A 14,608-nucleotide genomic window follows, 5' to 3' on the forward strand; every position below is an offset into this window, starting at 1 on the left:
CCATCCACCCTCCTTTCACTCATTCATGCATTCTTTCACTCATCCACCTTCACATCCACCCTTTCACTCATCTCTCCATCCATTCACCCTATCACTCACCCACCATTTCATCCATCCACCCTCCCTTTCACTCATCCATCCCATTCATCCATCCATCCACTCATCCATCATCTCATTTATCAATCCATCCATCATTTCACTTTATTAATCTTTCCTTCCAATCAATCCATCCATACATCCATCCTGTCTTTCACTCATCTATCATCCACCCTTTGACTCAGTCATCCATTTTTTCCACTCACTCATCTACCATTGCACCCCTTCATCCACCCATCCATTCATCCGTCCATCTTTTCGATCGCCTACTTGTTCACACTAATTATCAGCCTTTGTCTGCAGAGCTGCAGAGAGAAAAGACTGATCACAAACTCCACATCCACTGTAGCTTCTAATGCAAGGGTGTGGAGGGCTCAGGGGTTCACACGCCTCTGAACATGGGCAATTTGAAATCTTGGAAGTCATGAATCTGGCATGATACACAATACCAGGTAGTGAGGTGACTGTGACCTTGCGTTGTTTCTTTCTTTCTTTTGCAGTTTTTGTTTGTAGTTTTTACAATGTCAACTTCGCCCAAGTTCTTGGGAGCGCTTATACGAGTACCAATTAAATTACAAAAGGTCAGATTTTATATTTTAAGCATAGGCTGATCTAAGTGATTTGCCCAGAATCACAGGATTTAGAGTTGACCCATGGCTTGTACTTGTTTCCCGAGTTCCTTTAACACCTTCACTGCGGGGTGTATTCCCCACACTGTGCGGGGGGCTGCACGCGGCGCCACTGTGCTTGTGACGAGCTCAGCTCGTCATGAGGCACAGTAGAGCTGCACTCATGACGAGCTGAGCTCGTCACAGCCACACCCGTTTTTGGAACGTTCAGCACAGCGGGGAAATTATCCCCGCGTGCGAACGTTCCAACGGCCGTGACGAGCTCAGGTGGTCCTGAGTGCAGCTCCACTGTGCCTCATGATGAGCTGAGCTCATCACAAGCACTCAAGGGGTTAAACTACTCTGTGCTGCGAGGCCCATCAGAGTGAGTTTTATTCCCATGGGCTTCACAGTCATAGTGCTTTTCGTGCTGCGAGGCCAAAGAGAGGGCCCCATGCCCTGGTTTTGCAGCTCTGGATAATGGCAAGGCCGAGGGAAGGGGGCCCCATACCTCGACCTTGCTTCCTGATGTAGCGCTTCAAGGCCCAGGGGACTGCGCTTTGTTAAACACTCTGCTGTGCCAGTCTGATCTGGAGGCTCCCTCCTCCTCAACCTACCTCACCCCACCTGATAATGCCCCGCTGGTACCTAAGGCCTCTTCTGTTGCCTAGCAACCCAAAACAGAAACGGCAGATAAGGCTTTAGGGCAGGTTTTTAAGGGAGGTGCTGCCCAGCCCGAACGTTGTGAGGCAATACAATTGTTGGCTTTTCTGTTTCCCTTCCACATACACCTGCACCCCCAGCAATGCCACTACAGCCTTGGATCTAGTGTTCGGACAGGGGACAGGAGCACTGGAAAAACAGGTGAGCCAGCTGACAGTAGTATGGCCTTCCATAGGGAAGTGGGGCCCCATGTTTTCTAACTGGGCTCGGGTCCCTGGGCAGCTGGCCACACTGCCCATGCCTAGCACCGGCCCTGAGACAAACCAAATAGTTTGCTGCTGGAAGAGTAGCAAGCATTACAACAAAGTAGTAGTAGGAGTATTAAGGTCTGATCGTTTGCACCTCCCCAATAGAATTCCATGCAGAAGTCTCCAAAGAGAAAGTACGGGAAAGGTAAAACAGCTACACCAAAATTATACCATGTCTTGCTAGATTCAACTAGGAGGTCCCAGAACGTTTGTGCATTTGCCAGGGGCAAGAACATTAGAGGTAAGCCTCTGTGACAGGAGGCAACTGTTACCTCTTATCCGTTATCACAAAAAGAACAAACAAAACATACAGGCCTTGCTAGATACCAGAGGAGAAGTCATATTATTTAGTGTTATGTTATGTTACACACATTTGTATTGCGCACAGCTGCCCCAGCTAAGGGGCGTCCTGGCGCATGGCAGGCAAATGTGCAACAAATACCAAGAACACAACAATAAAAGCAAAGGGGCAGTTTAAAAAAGAAAAGTTTTCAGAGCCTTACGAAACGCTAACAGATTGTCTATTAGCCGCATCTCAAGGGGGAGGGAGTTCCAGAGCTCAGCTGCCTTGACCCGGAAGGACTGGCCACCAACCCGACACAGCCTGTATCGGGGGATCACGGCAAGAGCTTGGCTCCCCGATCTCAAAGAGCGGGTAGGGACGTGCCAGGACAAAAGATCTTCAAGAATGAGAGGACCTCCTCCCCTCAGGATCTTAAACGCCAGGCAAAGCACTTTAAACTGAATGCGTGACTTGATGGGCAGCCAGTGCAGCGATCTCAGAGTGCCAGAGACAGAGCTCGTTCGAGGTAGGCCGACAATGGCTCTTGCCGCGGCGTTCTGCACACGTTGGAGGCGGACAGTCTCTGCCACATTGGTCCCTACCAGGAGAGAGCTTGCATAGTCCAGGCGAGATAACACAGTGGCCTGGACTATCAGCTGCCTGGTACCACGGTCAAAGAACTTCAGAATGGGACGCAGCGACCGCAAGATGCCAAAGCAGCAGGCCGCGATTTTCTTCGAATGGCCCACATAGCTGAGAACAGGGTCCATCCATACTCCCAGATTCTTTAGTTCCATGACCGGGCAGGGGACCGGCACCCAGTTCAACGGGCCACCACTTGTCCCCCCAAAGTTCCGCCCTCCTACCAACGATCATGATCTCTGTTTTCTTTGCGTTGAGTGGTAACTCACATCAATTGTCTTGGAAGGGAATGGAAATTGTCACCTCTCAGAACCTCATTCAGAGGGCCATGGGGCAAGAAGAAGCTACTGGGCCCAGTCGTAGTGGTTGAGGCCTTTTGCTCCAGAAGTTAAAGCGCCTAAGTTACCATGAATCTGGAGCAATTGGGCCAAGTACTCCTTCAGCTCTTGACTCTCAGTGGTAGCACAGATAGAGCATTCAATGGATTCTCAGGGGCCAGATAGACTCAGAGTGGTGAACACAAGCTCACAACTCAAAATGTGTTCAATAGCAGCAATACATGACTGTCCATTCAAATGCTGGTTTTTATGAAAAAGTAATATTTATATACCAACACAAAGTAAAATACAGCAATCACAATCAATGCACAAGGTCCCTCGAGGTCAAGGCTCTGTTGTTTCAAAAGTCAGTTCCTGCGTCCCACTTCCTGCTTGCTAGTGGTAGTCGTTATTTCCCATTCACTATAGATGACATTCAGGTTAAGCGCCACTAATAATCTTAATCTCAGGTGTCTAACTCCAACTCCAATTAAAGTCAAAAGTGTTCCAGCGGTGAAGCAGTATTTGGCAGGCAAGTTCCCCCGGGTGCCTCTGGGCCATTAATTATTCTTATCCCCACCAGCAGGCTCTGCATGATTGGAGTCTCTGAGCATGCCCCCCCCTCGTGGGTGCTGAAGCTGTGTCAGCAGTCTCTGATGATTGATTATTGAACATGCAGCACCTCCGTGGCAGCGGTTGTGTGTCCTTGCGCTCTTCAAGCATGGTCCTGAGGGGACAGCAGCCAGGGTTCCTCGACTCACCTCCGAATCCAATACATTTACTTGATCCTCCCCACAGATGAGGGGGAATTCAACACTCCTGGTGCAGATCTTCAGTCAGGTGCTAGGTCCACTCAAGTCACCATGGCGTCCACTTCCTATCGATGTTGGGCCTGCTCCTTGCCTTTTACCCAGTGGCCCTACCTAGCATACAGGATCACCGTCCTCACTCCACACATGGGCCATGGTCCTATCGACATGGCAGCAATCTTCACTGCTGCCCCACCTGACAGACAGGGTCACCGATTTCACTCTGCAAGTCCCTATCGATACAACAGCAATCTTCACAGCAACCCCACCTGGTGTACTGGATTGCTGACTTCACTCCACACATGGTCTACAGCCCCATTGGTATGGCAGCATCCTTCGTAGCGGCCCAGCTTGGCACACATGGTGCCAACTTCCCTCTGCACATGGGCTACAGCCCAATTGGCATGGCAATAATCTTCATGGTAACCTCACCTAGCATACAGGGTTGTTGATTTCCGTCTGCACACAGGCTGCAGCCGGATTGGCAGAGCAGTAATCTTCAAAGTGGGCCCACCTGGCATACGGGGTCACCGACTTCACTTTGCACATGGCCTAAAGTTCGATCAGTGCTGACGGTTCACTGATAGAATATCGATGTAACAAACATCTATGTTCTAAATATAGAAGAAAAAATATAGAATACTAAAATATCGACTCCCATATTCAGGTAAGTACAAAAATATTGATTCAAAAATATTGAAGTAAAAAATATAGATGTAAAACATATTGAATTAAACATGTATATAACATAAAATAAAATATATTAAATATATTAAATACTATTATTATTTTTAAGTAACTAAATTAAATTAATACACATTTTAACTAAATATTACAAATAAACTTAAACTAAAAAAAAGAAACATAGAAACATAATATTTTATACATATATACATATTTAAATATTATCTTCATTTAATTTGTAAACTTTAAAATTATGTACACATAAAATATATATATATCAATATTTTGAAATTAAAAAAACATTCTATAATAATTTAAAACATTAAAATATTGAAAAACAATTAAAACATACAAAAAATGCAACAGTAAGGAAAATGTTGGATAGTGAAGGTGTAAAGATTACCATTCCCATTCAAGTGAGTGCAACAGTAGGGTAAGTGATGGATGGGGAGGAGTAAAAATTACTATTCCCACCCCACTGAGTGCAACAGTAGGGAAAGTGCTGGATAGCGGTGGGGTACAAATTACTATTCCCACTCCAGTAAGAGAAACAGTAAGGAAAGTGTTGGATAGCGGAGAGGAAAAAATTACTATGCCCACTCCAATGAGTGCAACAGTAAGGAATGTGCTGGATAGCGGAGGGCTAAAAATTATTATTCCCACTCCAGTAAGTGCAACAATAGGGAAAGTGCTGTATTGTGCAGGTTTAAAAATTACTATTCCCACTCCAGTGAGAGCAGCAGTAGGGAAAGTGATGGACAGCGGAGGGGGAAAAATACTATTCCCACTCCAAAGAGTACAACAGTAGGGAAAGTGCTGGATTGTAGAGAAACAAAGATTACTAATAACATTTAGACAAGTAGAATTTTTTTTTAAATGATAAAAATAAATAAACACATTTTATGAATTTAAATATATTAAACATATAAAATAAAAACATCTTATAATATAAATTACATATAACAGCTACAAATATTATATAAATAAATTCAATAAATACATTTAAAAACAATAATTATTTAAAAGGAGCAAATATTAACAGAATTATGTAAAACATAAATGTATTTATTTTGTTTCCTACCCTAGAAACCCACACCAATAAAAAAAACACTTAAAACGTTTTATTTAAATTTATGTCCACAATTAACATAATTAATAATCAATTACAAAAATATTATTAATAAAAAAATAATAAACATTCATTAAATACACATGCTTTAACACTATAATATCCACAACACAGACCTAATTACACAATTTCCATTTTAAATTTCTAATTAATTAATTTAAATTAATTAACGAATTAATGTATCAAATAAAAATAAATTACTTCCTACCCTTCCCACCATTTACACCTATAAACACCACAAGACACACTTAAACCTATTTTCAAAATAAACATAATTGATTACTAATTAATTATTTAAAATTAATTAACAACTAATTAATAAATCATCAATTATTAATAAATTACTTCCCACCCATCCCACCTATACATACCAAAACACTAACCTAAAACTAATTTCACAATTACCATAAATAATTACTAATTAATTATTTAAAATTAATTAACAACAAATTATTAAATCACCAATTAAAAATAAATTACTTCCTACACTTCCCAACCATCCCACCATTTACACCTATACATACCACAACACACAACTAAAATTAATTACTCAATTTACCATAATTAATTGCCAATTAATTAATTACAAATTAACAACAAATGACTAATAAACTCATAAAAAAATATTTTTCACATTTAACACCATGACATCTCAATTAAACAAATATGAATAAATAAATAAATAGTCAATACATTTAAGATCATTAAATTACTTCCCACCCTATTTCCCTATAAACACAACCCACTACGGTACTTAAAACGTAAAATTCAAAGATTTTATTTTTAACACATATAATAAAAATACTAACAATTTTTATAAAATAAAACACATCACATACTTATAAAATATATACTAAAACACATAACATTAATAAAAAATCGATAATTTGAACAACTAATATTTTGCAAACGATATTAAACACTGATATTTTAAAGTACAATATTTTCAGAAACAATATTTTAAACATCGATATTACTTACCTAACAATCGATATTCTTGTCCACGATATTTTTTCTGGCGATATTTCTCACCTACGATAGTTTTACCTCGACATTGGAGCATGTCGATATTTAAACATCGATATTAAGTCTCTGCACCGTGCCGACACAGCCTCACTTCATAGAGCCAATCTTTAGGTTCTCTCACTGAACCTTGCTCACTCCAGCGCTCTCCTCTTCCTCAGAGGACCCCCTTGTCTAGGCAAGCAGGCAAGCAGGCACCGGGGGCTAGTCACCAGGAGCAAGTGGTCTATGATTCCCTGGGTGATGTCCCCTTACCCAGCAGGGAGACTGGCAGACCTCAGCCTCCAGACCTTGTTACAGGCAGACGTCTTTCAGAGCTGCTCGTCATCGCACAACCTGACTGTCTGCTTGACAATAGTCCATTTACAGACACCAAATGTGATTAAGGGGCTGAGTCTTTGAAGTTTATATTAGGAGTCTGCTTCTTTTTAAAGTACCCTCCATTCAGACCTGTCCTCTCTACAGAAGGCAATCTGTCACAGCACAAATCTGTCTGGGGTATTCCTCTACCTCTTCATGCTCCTTCAGTCAGCCCTGGGTCTCCCAAAATGGAACCTATAATCTTCCACATATTGTACCATTCACAGGCACACACACACACACCCAGTGCATGCACCATGACATAGGCCTGTCTCACGGTTTGCAGTCTTTTTGGACTAGAAGCACTACCCAATGCGCTATCCTCCTAGCGGTGAAAGGCTAATACCTTTGCCAGGAGTTAGGCGGAATGAGTACTCCGGGGGTAGTATACTGTGAAGAAAATCAAAATGTGCACCTTACATTTTTTAAACGTTTAGTAAATGTGAAGAAATGTGAAATTGGAAGCTAAAAATGTAGGGGCTCATTTATGAGCCCCTGCGTCACTTTTAAGCCACTGATGCGTCACTTTTTGTGACGCACAAGTGTCGTAAAACATGCGCCATGTTGCACCATATTTACGAAGGGACTCATCTAGGTAGATGCGTCACCTCGTAAACCCCTGCGCTACATTATACCTGCGCCAGGTATAATGTATGCAGGGTGGGCATACTCCTGCAAGAAAGGGTCGTAGGAGTGGAGCAGCAAAATCTATGAGATTTCGCTGCGCCACTTCTAGGATGCCAATGCGTCAAAGCCTTACGCCTGCCTCATGGCAGGCGTAAGGGTGATGCAGGCCCTTTCACATGGGGCTTGCCCCATCTGAAAGGAACATTGCTGGAGTTGCATCAGGCTTCCGACACAACTTCAGCAATGTGCCACTTTTTGCACTGACAGATACATCAGTTATACTGCCATATCTGTCCTTCCTTGCGACATGATGCATCATATTGTAAATATGACGCATCATTGGTGTTGCAAGGACGGTGCACTTCTCGTAAATGAAGCCCGTAGTTCGTATCCTGAGATTGATTATTGGAAGCAGTGGAAGTGCATCAAACATAATATAGGATGGGTAATGGGTGGCCTCAATTGAATTTAGAAAAGCTCCAACCTTCCCATTGAAACTAAAAGAAAATTTAGATTTTTTCCATATTTACTTGTGAATTAAATAAAATATTTCAGCATTTGTGTATTTATTCAATAAATGCTTGTTTCTGTATTTCTGTGTATTTGTTTGTAGTTCAAATGATCGAAATTGCTTAGTCTTGGGTAGCAGGATTTCAATAATGGTTCAGGGGGGTCCCTGGATTCCAGTTAATGTTAAGTGAGGGTCCACAGAAGTTGAAAGGCTAAGTACCAACGACTTATCTTATTTCCAAGCACGGAACCTGATAAGTTCTGAGCCATATCAAGAGAAGGAAAAGGCAATCATTTACCCCTTCCAAACCAGGTTCCAGGAACTAATCTCATCCCCTACTACGCAGGGCCATTGTAATCCATTGACAACAAGTGCACAGGGCAAATCTCAAACCACCTTTCTAATCAAAGGAATTCTGCCAAATCATAACAGAGGCTAATTTCACACCCCTTCTCAACTAGGGTATGGGGCAAATCTCATACCATCTTTCAAATCAAAGACATTCTATCCAATCATGGCAGAGTTACACTTCAAAACCCTTTCTCAGCCAGGGCATGGGCAAATCTGTAACCTAGTCTATGCTGTCAAGAATCAGAAGCAGTATCATCAATCACTCAATTAATCAGGATTTGTAAAGTGCACTACTCAGCCGTTAGGGTCTCAAGCCATGAGGGGGGGGCAGGGGGTGTATGCAGCTCTGTTGTGGCCATTCGAAGAGGCAGGTCTGTGCGTCTGTCCTGAATTGGTGCAGTGTTGGGCTTCATCTTAGGTGAAGGGGGAGATCGTTCCAGGTCTTGGCTGCAAGGTAGGAGAAGAACCTTCTACCTGCTCTGTTCCTGTAGAAGCGTGGGACGATGGCTAGGGTGAGGTCGGCTGAGCAAAAGTTTCTCTTAGGGGTATGGAAGGAGAGGCGGTTGTTGAGGTATTGTGGTCCGATGTTGTGGCGGACCTTGTAGGCGTATGTAAGTAGCTTGAAAGTTATTCTTCTTTTGACATGGAGGTCGTGGAGGTGTTGGGTGATATGGTTGCGCCGTGAGATATCAAGGATTAGTCTGGCCACGGCGTTCTGTATGGTCTGAAATTTTCAGAGGAGTTTTATGTTGATTCCTGCATAGAGGGCATTGCTGTAGTAAAGTCTGCTCCAGATGAGGGCATGAGTGACCGTTTTCATGGAGTCGCTGGGAATCTATTTGAATGTTATGCGTAGTATGCAGAGGGTGTTGACGCATGCAGCAGAGACGGCGTTGATCTTAGCGATTCACAGTTAGCAATGAGTCCAGAATATCGAGGTTACGTGCAAGGTCTGTCGGGGTGGTTTGTTTTCCGAGGACCAGAGCCCACCAGGTTTCATTCCATATGGAGGGGGTGGAGCCAAGGAGGAGGACCTCTGTTTTCTCTGAGCTAAGTTTCAGGCAGCTGTTCTGCATCCAGGTTACTACGGCTGTCATCCCTTCTTTGAATTTGAGCCTGGTGACGTCAGGTTCCTAGTTGAGGGAAAGGATAAGTTGGGTGTCATCGGCGTAGGAGACGATGTCGAGCTCATGGTTGCGAGGAGGCCATGTAGACATTGAAGAGGGTGGGACTGAGGGAGGATCCTTGGGGAACTCCGCATCCGGCCTCTGTCGGTTCTGAGAGGAAGGTCGGGGAGTCTTATTCTCTGTGTTCTGCCTGTGAGGAATGAGTGCATCCAGTCTAGGGCCTTTCCTTGGATGTCGGCGTCATAGAGTCTGGTGGTTAGTGTGTGGTGGGAGACTGTGTCGAAGGCTCCTGATAGATCAAGGAGGATGAAGGCTGCTGTCAGGCCTTGGTTGAGGAGGGTGCGGATGTAATCTGTAGCGGCGAGGAGGGTAGTCTCGGTGCTGTGATTGCTGCAGAATCCGAATTGAGAGTTGTCTAGGATGTTGTTGTCTAAGATGAAGACATTGCTGATCTATTTACCTTGTAAATGTATATTTATATCGCATTATTGACACTGTTGGACTTGACCCTTTTGGCAGGTTCACCCCTGAACTTTTTGCCTTGAGCTCTGACATGACGGTAGTGATTTTTGGCCTCTGCACACTTTAGCACTGTGGCCCAGGGTAAAGTGCGTGCGCTCTCTGAGTGCATGTGGTGAGAGTGGCCTGCCCTCCCATAGGAATGCATGGGGGATATGTGTGTCAATGGTAAATCCTTATATGAGAGGAGTGCAGGGGAGAGTTTAGTATTTGCGGACTCGTGAAAATAAATGCTGCTCGATGGTGTGCGCAGATTTATTGTGACTAGTGGAGAAGTACCACTTTTAGAAGTTGGCATTTCTGTGAGCAGTGTTTCTGCCTGTTTGATGTGAATTGCCTGTCTGGCTTGTGATTGACAGGTGCTGGATGATGTGGATGGCTCCAGGAGCCAGGATGGGTCTGCCGGGTGGTGAATAGGGAGATCTGCATGTAGATGGGAGGGAGACCTGGGACCTGAATAGAGCTGTACCTTCCCTCCACAATGCTGACTCCACCTCCTGTGGTGCATCTGATATCCCTGGTCTGTCCTGTGAATAGAAGAGAGGAGCTGAGCAAAATAAAAGTACTCAACAGCTCCCCTGAACCAGTTGTATCTGGTTCCCCCAGACCCTGCACTTTTTAGACAAAGGAAATGGTGTATAAAAGAAATGTCTGTGACCCCAGAAAAATGTTCTGCTTTGGATCCTGACAGAGGGGGGCTTGCTGCTGGTGGGGCCCAGGAGGGACCGCCATGGGGGATGCCTCCCTGCTGGAGGGTCCTGTGTGCTTGCCCCTGGGCCCTACATTGCCCCATTGATGCTTCCAGGACTTCTGGGACCTTTTTGCTTTTTATTTTGATTTTGCCAAGGCTTGATACAGCCTTCCAGCGCCCTGGAAATGCTCTGTCTTAAAGCTTTCTCCCCCATGAGAGGGAGAGCCTGGGGGTTATGCAGCGTGCCTGCAGCCCCTGGTGAGGAAACCCCTCTCATAGGGATTCCCCCGATATTGCTGGGATTAACGGGTGCCCACCCCACAATTGCGGCCGTCCGAATTTATTTTGTCCTAATTTTGGGTGCCCACCCCGCTTATTGTGCTATCGTTAAAGCATGTGCCCGCCCTGCTTCTATATTTATTTTGTCCTCGAGGGAGCCTACCCCTCTTGCCACCGAGAAAATCAGCCTACGGGGCCCCAACGATGCCAATGATTACTTTCTAGAGGGCCCAGAGGGGCCCATGCTTTTCCCCGTGGTGGGAGTCTGAGCGGTCCCGCCAGGAGAGCGGGCCGCTGCAACGTTAGCCTGCTTATTTTCTAGAGCCTAGATGGCTCCAACGTTGGGCACATGCCCAGCCCAGCATGTAGTGGGCAGCTGCAACGTTTAGGTCTGCGCAGATAGCGCACCCTTGACTTTCGCTGCGCAAGCATTAGCCCTGACATTCTGGACACAGGGCATTTGAGCCCCTTTTTGAGACCCTTTTTGAGATGGCCAGTTGGCCAGGGGGAATGTTAGAATTGTAGGGCACCAGGTCCTAATGTGATGTGGTGCTAGGAAATGTAAATGTGTGTAGTATGTTTTATGCACCCTGTGTTAAACCTCTAAATTATGGTTTATGATTATGAGGTTGTTCTGCATATCATCGCTTATGCTAGTGATTATTATCACTGTGTGATTTACGCCCCTAATTGAGTTATACTTAGGAGGTTAGGGTCTAATGCGTTTAGATTTGTGAGAGAGTGCATATGTGTTCATGCTGGTGAGGTTGGCGCAGAATGTAATTCGCACCTGATGTGAGACTGTGCATGATGTAGTTTATGTCACAGGCTGATGCTAAGCACAGTGATTACCAGTGGTTACTGGTTGTACGTTAATGATCTGTTTTACTTTTACTAAGTTCGCTTTGTGATGGTTCTGACAGTGGTCCATGTGGCCCTGCCATGTGTATATAAACCCTTGTAGATATGACCCAGTGCCAGGTGGCATCATGTATATGATGTGTTTACTATTCTAATGTGTTTTGAGAATGCAAAGGCTATTTTTGATATAACCTTGTGTGGAGTTCCTTTTGTAGTGTGCCTGGGATGTTGTTGCTGCTGTGTGCGTGCGCAATTGCTTTACACTTGGCCTTCGGGATAAGCCAGACTGGTCGTGCCAAGCTACCAAGTTGGTGAGCAGGGGTTATCTTTGGCGTGTTACTCCCAAGCCCTGACTAGAGTGGTGGTCTCTGCCTGGCTTTGGCGCAAGCCTTAGCCAACCAGAGATCCCATTTCTAACAGACACCATCCCTTGAATTAACTGAATTTCGTCCATAGAGTAAGTAGGAGTCCAGACATGCACAGGATACAGTTCTTTATGCAGGAATATAGATTGCCAAAATCATGGAGCAACACCTGGAAGGCTACAGTATCTGCCTTGCACAGCCCCAGTCTGCCACCCGTTTATTACCAGTTTATTCACTGACATACATAAAATGTTATATGATTTCACAGAACACTGACCGAGCTGATCAGGAAAAAGATAACAATAAAGCATGGGTGGCCGCACACCTTACTATTTCTCTTTATTGCCACAATGGCACAGCTGCAGGGGTGAATAATCGCTCAGCTGTACCCATGCATCCGAGTGACACTAACCTGCTCCAAGCAGAATTACATTTTTGATTCTCCCTCCGAAGAAGGATAGTATGCCCCGGGTTTGTGTAGGGTTTTTATGCCTCCTGGGACTCTCCTTTTAAATAACGATGAATTACAGAACAATACATTGTGCGTAAACTCAACATTTACTGCAAAGTCAATGTATTTTTCCTGACACTTATCAGGCGGTTGTAGGTACAGTAATGCGAGCGACAAACTCTTACATGTATTAAATCTTCAAGAGGACAGGAGATCTTCCAATCCTAGTAATAATGTAATATGTGTGTATATATCACACATATTTTTATTATTTTTCAATTCATTAGGAAATTTACCATTTTCAAATTAGTGCTTCAAATACATATGTATCTGTCCACAATACATTTTGAAAAATCCTCTTCCTCAGGGGGAAATATATTTCTCAGTAACAAGTCCGGGGAAGCATGTACGCAGATAACAAAACATCGTATAAAATTCACGTTAAAATCATCTCAATGCCTATGCCCAAAATAAAATTTAAATCTTTATGCGGTCCAATATCTTATTTTTCACGGCTTTCTCCTGCCTCACCTCATTGGTGAAAAAGGGCATTTTTATGTGTGGTGGCTCTAGAAGTCAGACACGATTTTGTATAAATTGAACTAGCTTGGGGTTTGTTTTGTTAGCGTCACAATAAATTAGGCAATAATGAAGGTGACGTTTGTACATCAGCCTGATGCTGCAGAGCCACAATGGAGTCTGCTAGCACCCTCCTCGCCCACAGGAACCAGCCAATGAGTTGTTGCTTGAAACAGGGTGAGGCATAATTTTATCTGTTGGAATCGTTTTTTTGGACAACTTGCTTCCTAAATACGCAGCACAGCATGATCCAGTATTGCACCATGTGTGCTCACAATTTAGGCACAGTGCGTCTCGGGAGGGCTAGCAATAACGCCTTCTCTGTTGGTTCTGTGGCAGGGGAGACCGTCTGTTAAACTATAGACCTGTATCTGCTACAGTTGCCCATATTTCAGACCTTCATCTGCCGTCTGTTCTTCTGCAATAACCCATTTGTATTAATAAAAATGGCAAGATTTGAACCAGTGTATGTTTTAAATCCTTACAGAGTCCTTACTACAGTGATGACAGAATCTTCACACCAAGTGAGTGATTTCAGTGCTGAGTTCTTTCAAATGAGCAATTTAGTTATTCAAATTACCCAGACTTCGTGAATTGTTAGCAGTTTCATGCTTCCATCTTGAATACATCTCATCATTTTATTATTGAAAGCGTATGGTGTCGGAACCCATTCGGGGCCAGGGGGTTACTAGGCCTCAACCCTACTGGATTGGAACTTTTACCACTAGTGCCCTAAGGTCTGTCCTAATGTGGCACTGAAAACTGGGTCAAGTACATCCCTAGTGCAATTGACTCTCACGAGACAGGGGCCGAGCAGCATAAATCATCACAGGGAGGTAGAGTGAGGTAAATGTAAATGTATGTGTCTTGTAAAGCGCACTGCTGCCCTGAGGCATCGTGGCACTATAGACTGCTGGGGAACCCGTCCTGGCTATCCCATTGAGATGGTCCCTACTGGGTATCTCCAAGGTGAAACCAGGCATCCCCGGCAAATGTGGGGGGCCGTTATAGAGATGAGGCAAGCTAATGCCCAGAGTTGCCGAGTGTGATCCCTGGTTAGAATAGGCACCGAGGCGAGAATTATCGAGTCTGCTGACCCTGGTCCACGACCCTGCTGCGTCGGGAATTGAACCCTGGTCCCGGGCCGTTCTCTGCTTCCTGCCGCCTCTAACCAGTGAGCCACACCACTCCACTTCCAAGTATAGTGATTCAGAACTCAAGCAATTGTACAAGAGGCACAGTGAGAAAATATCCAGCCTAGTGCTTTCCTTTCCAGAACAGAGATGTTCTTTAATCAAAACCTAGTATGATAAATAAAAACGAGG

The sequence above is a fragment of the Lissotriton helveticus genome, chromosome 7, assembly GCF_964261635.1.
Source record: "Lissotriton helveticus chromosome 7, aLisHel1.1, whole genome shotgun sequence".
Lineage (NCBI taxonomy): Eukaryota > Metazoa > Chordata > Amphibia > Caudata > Salamandridae > Lissotriton > Lissotriton helveticus.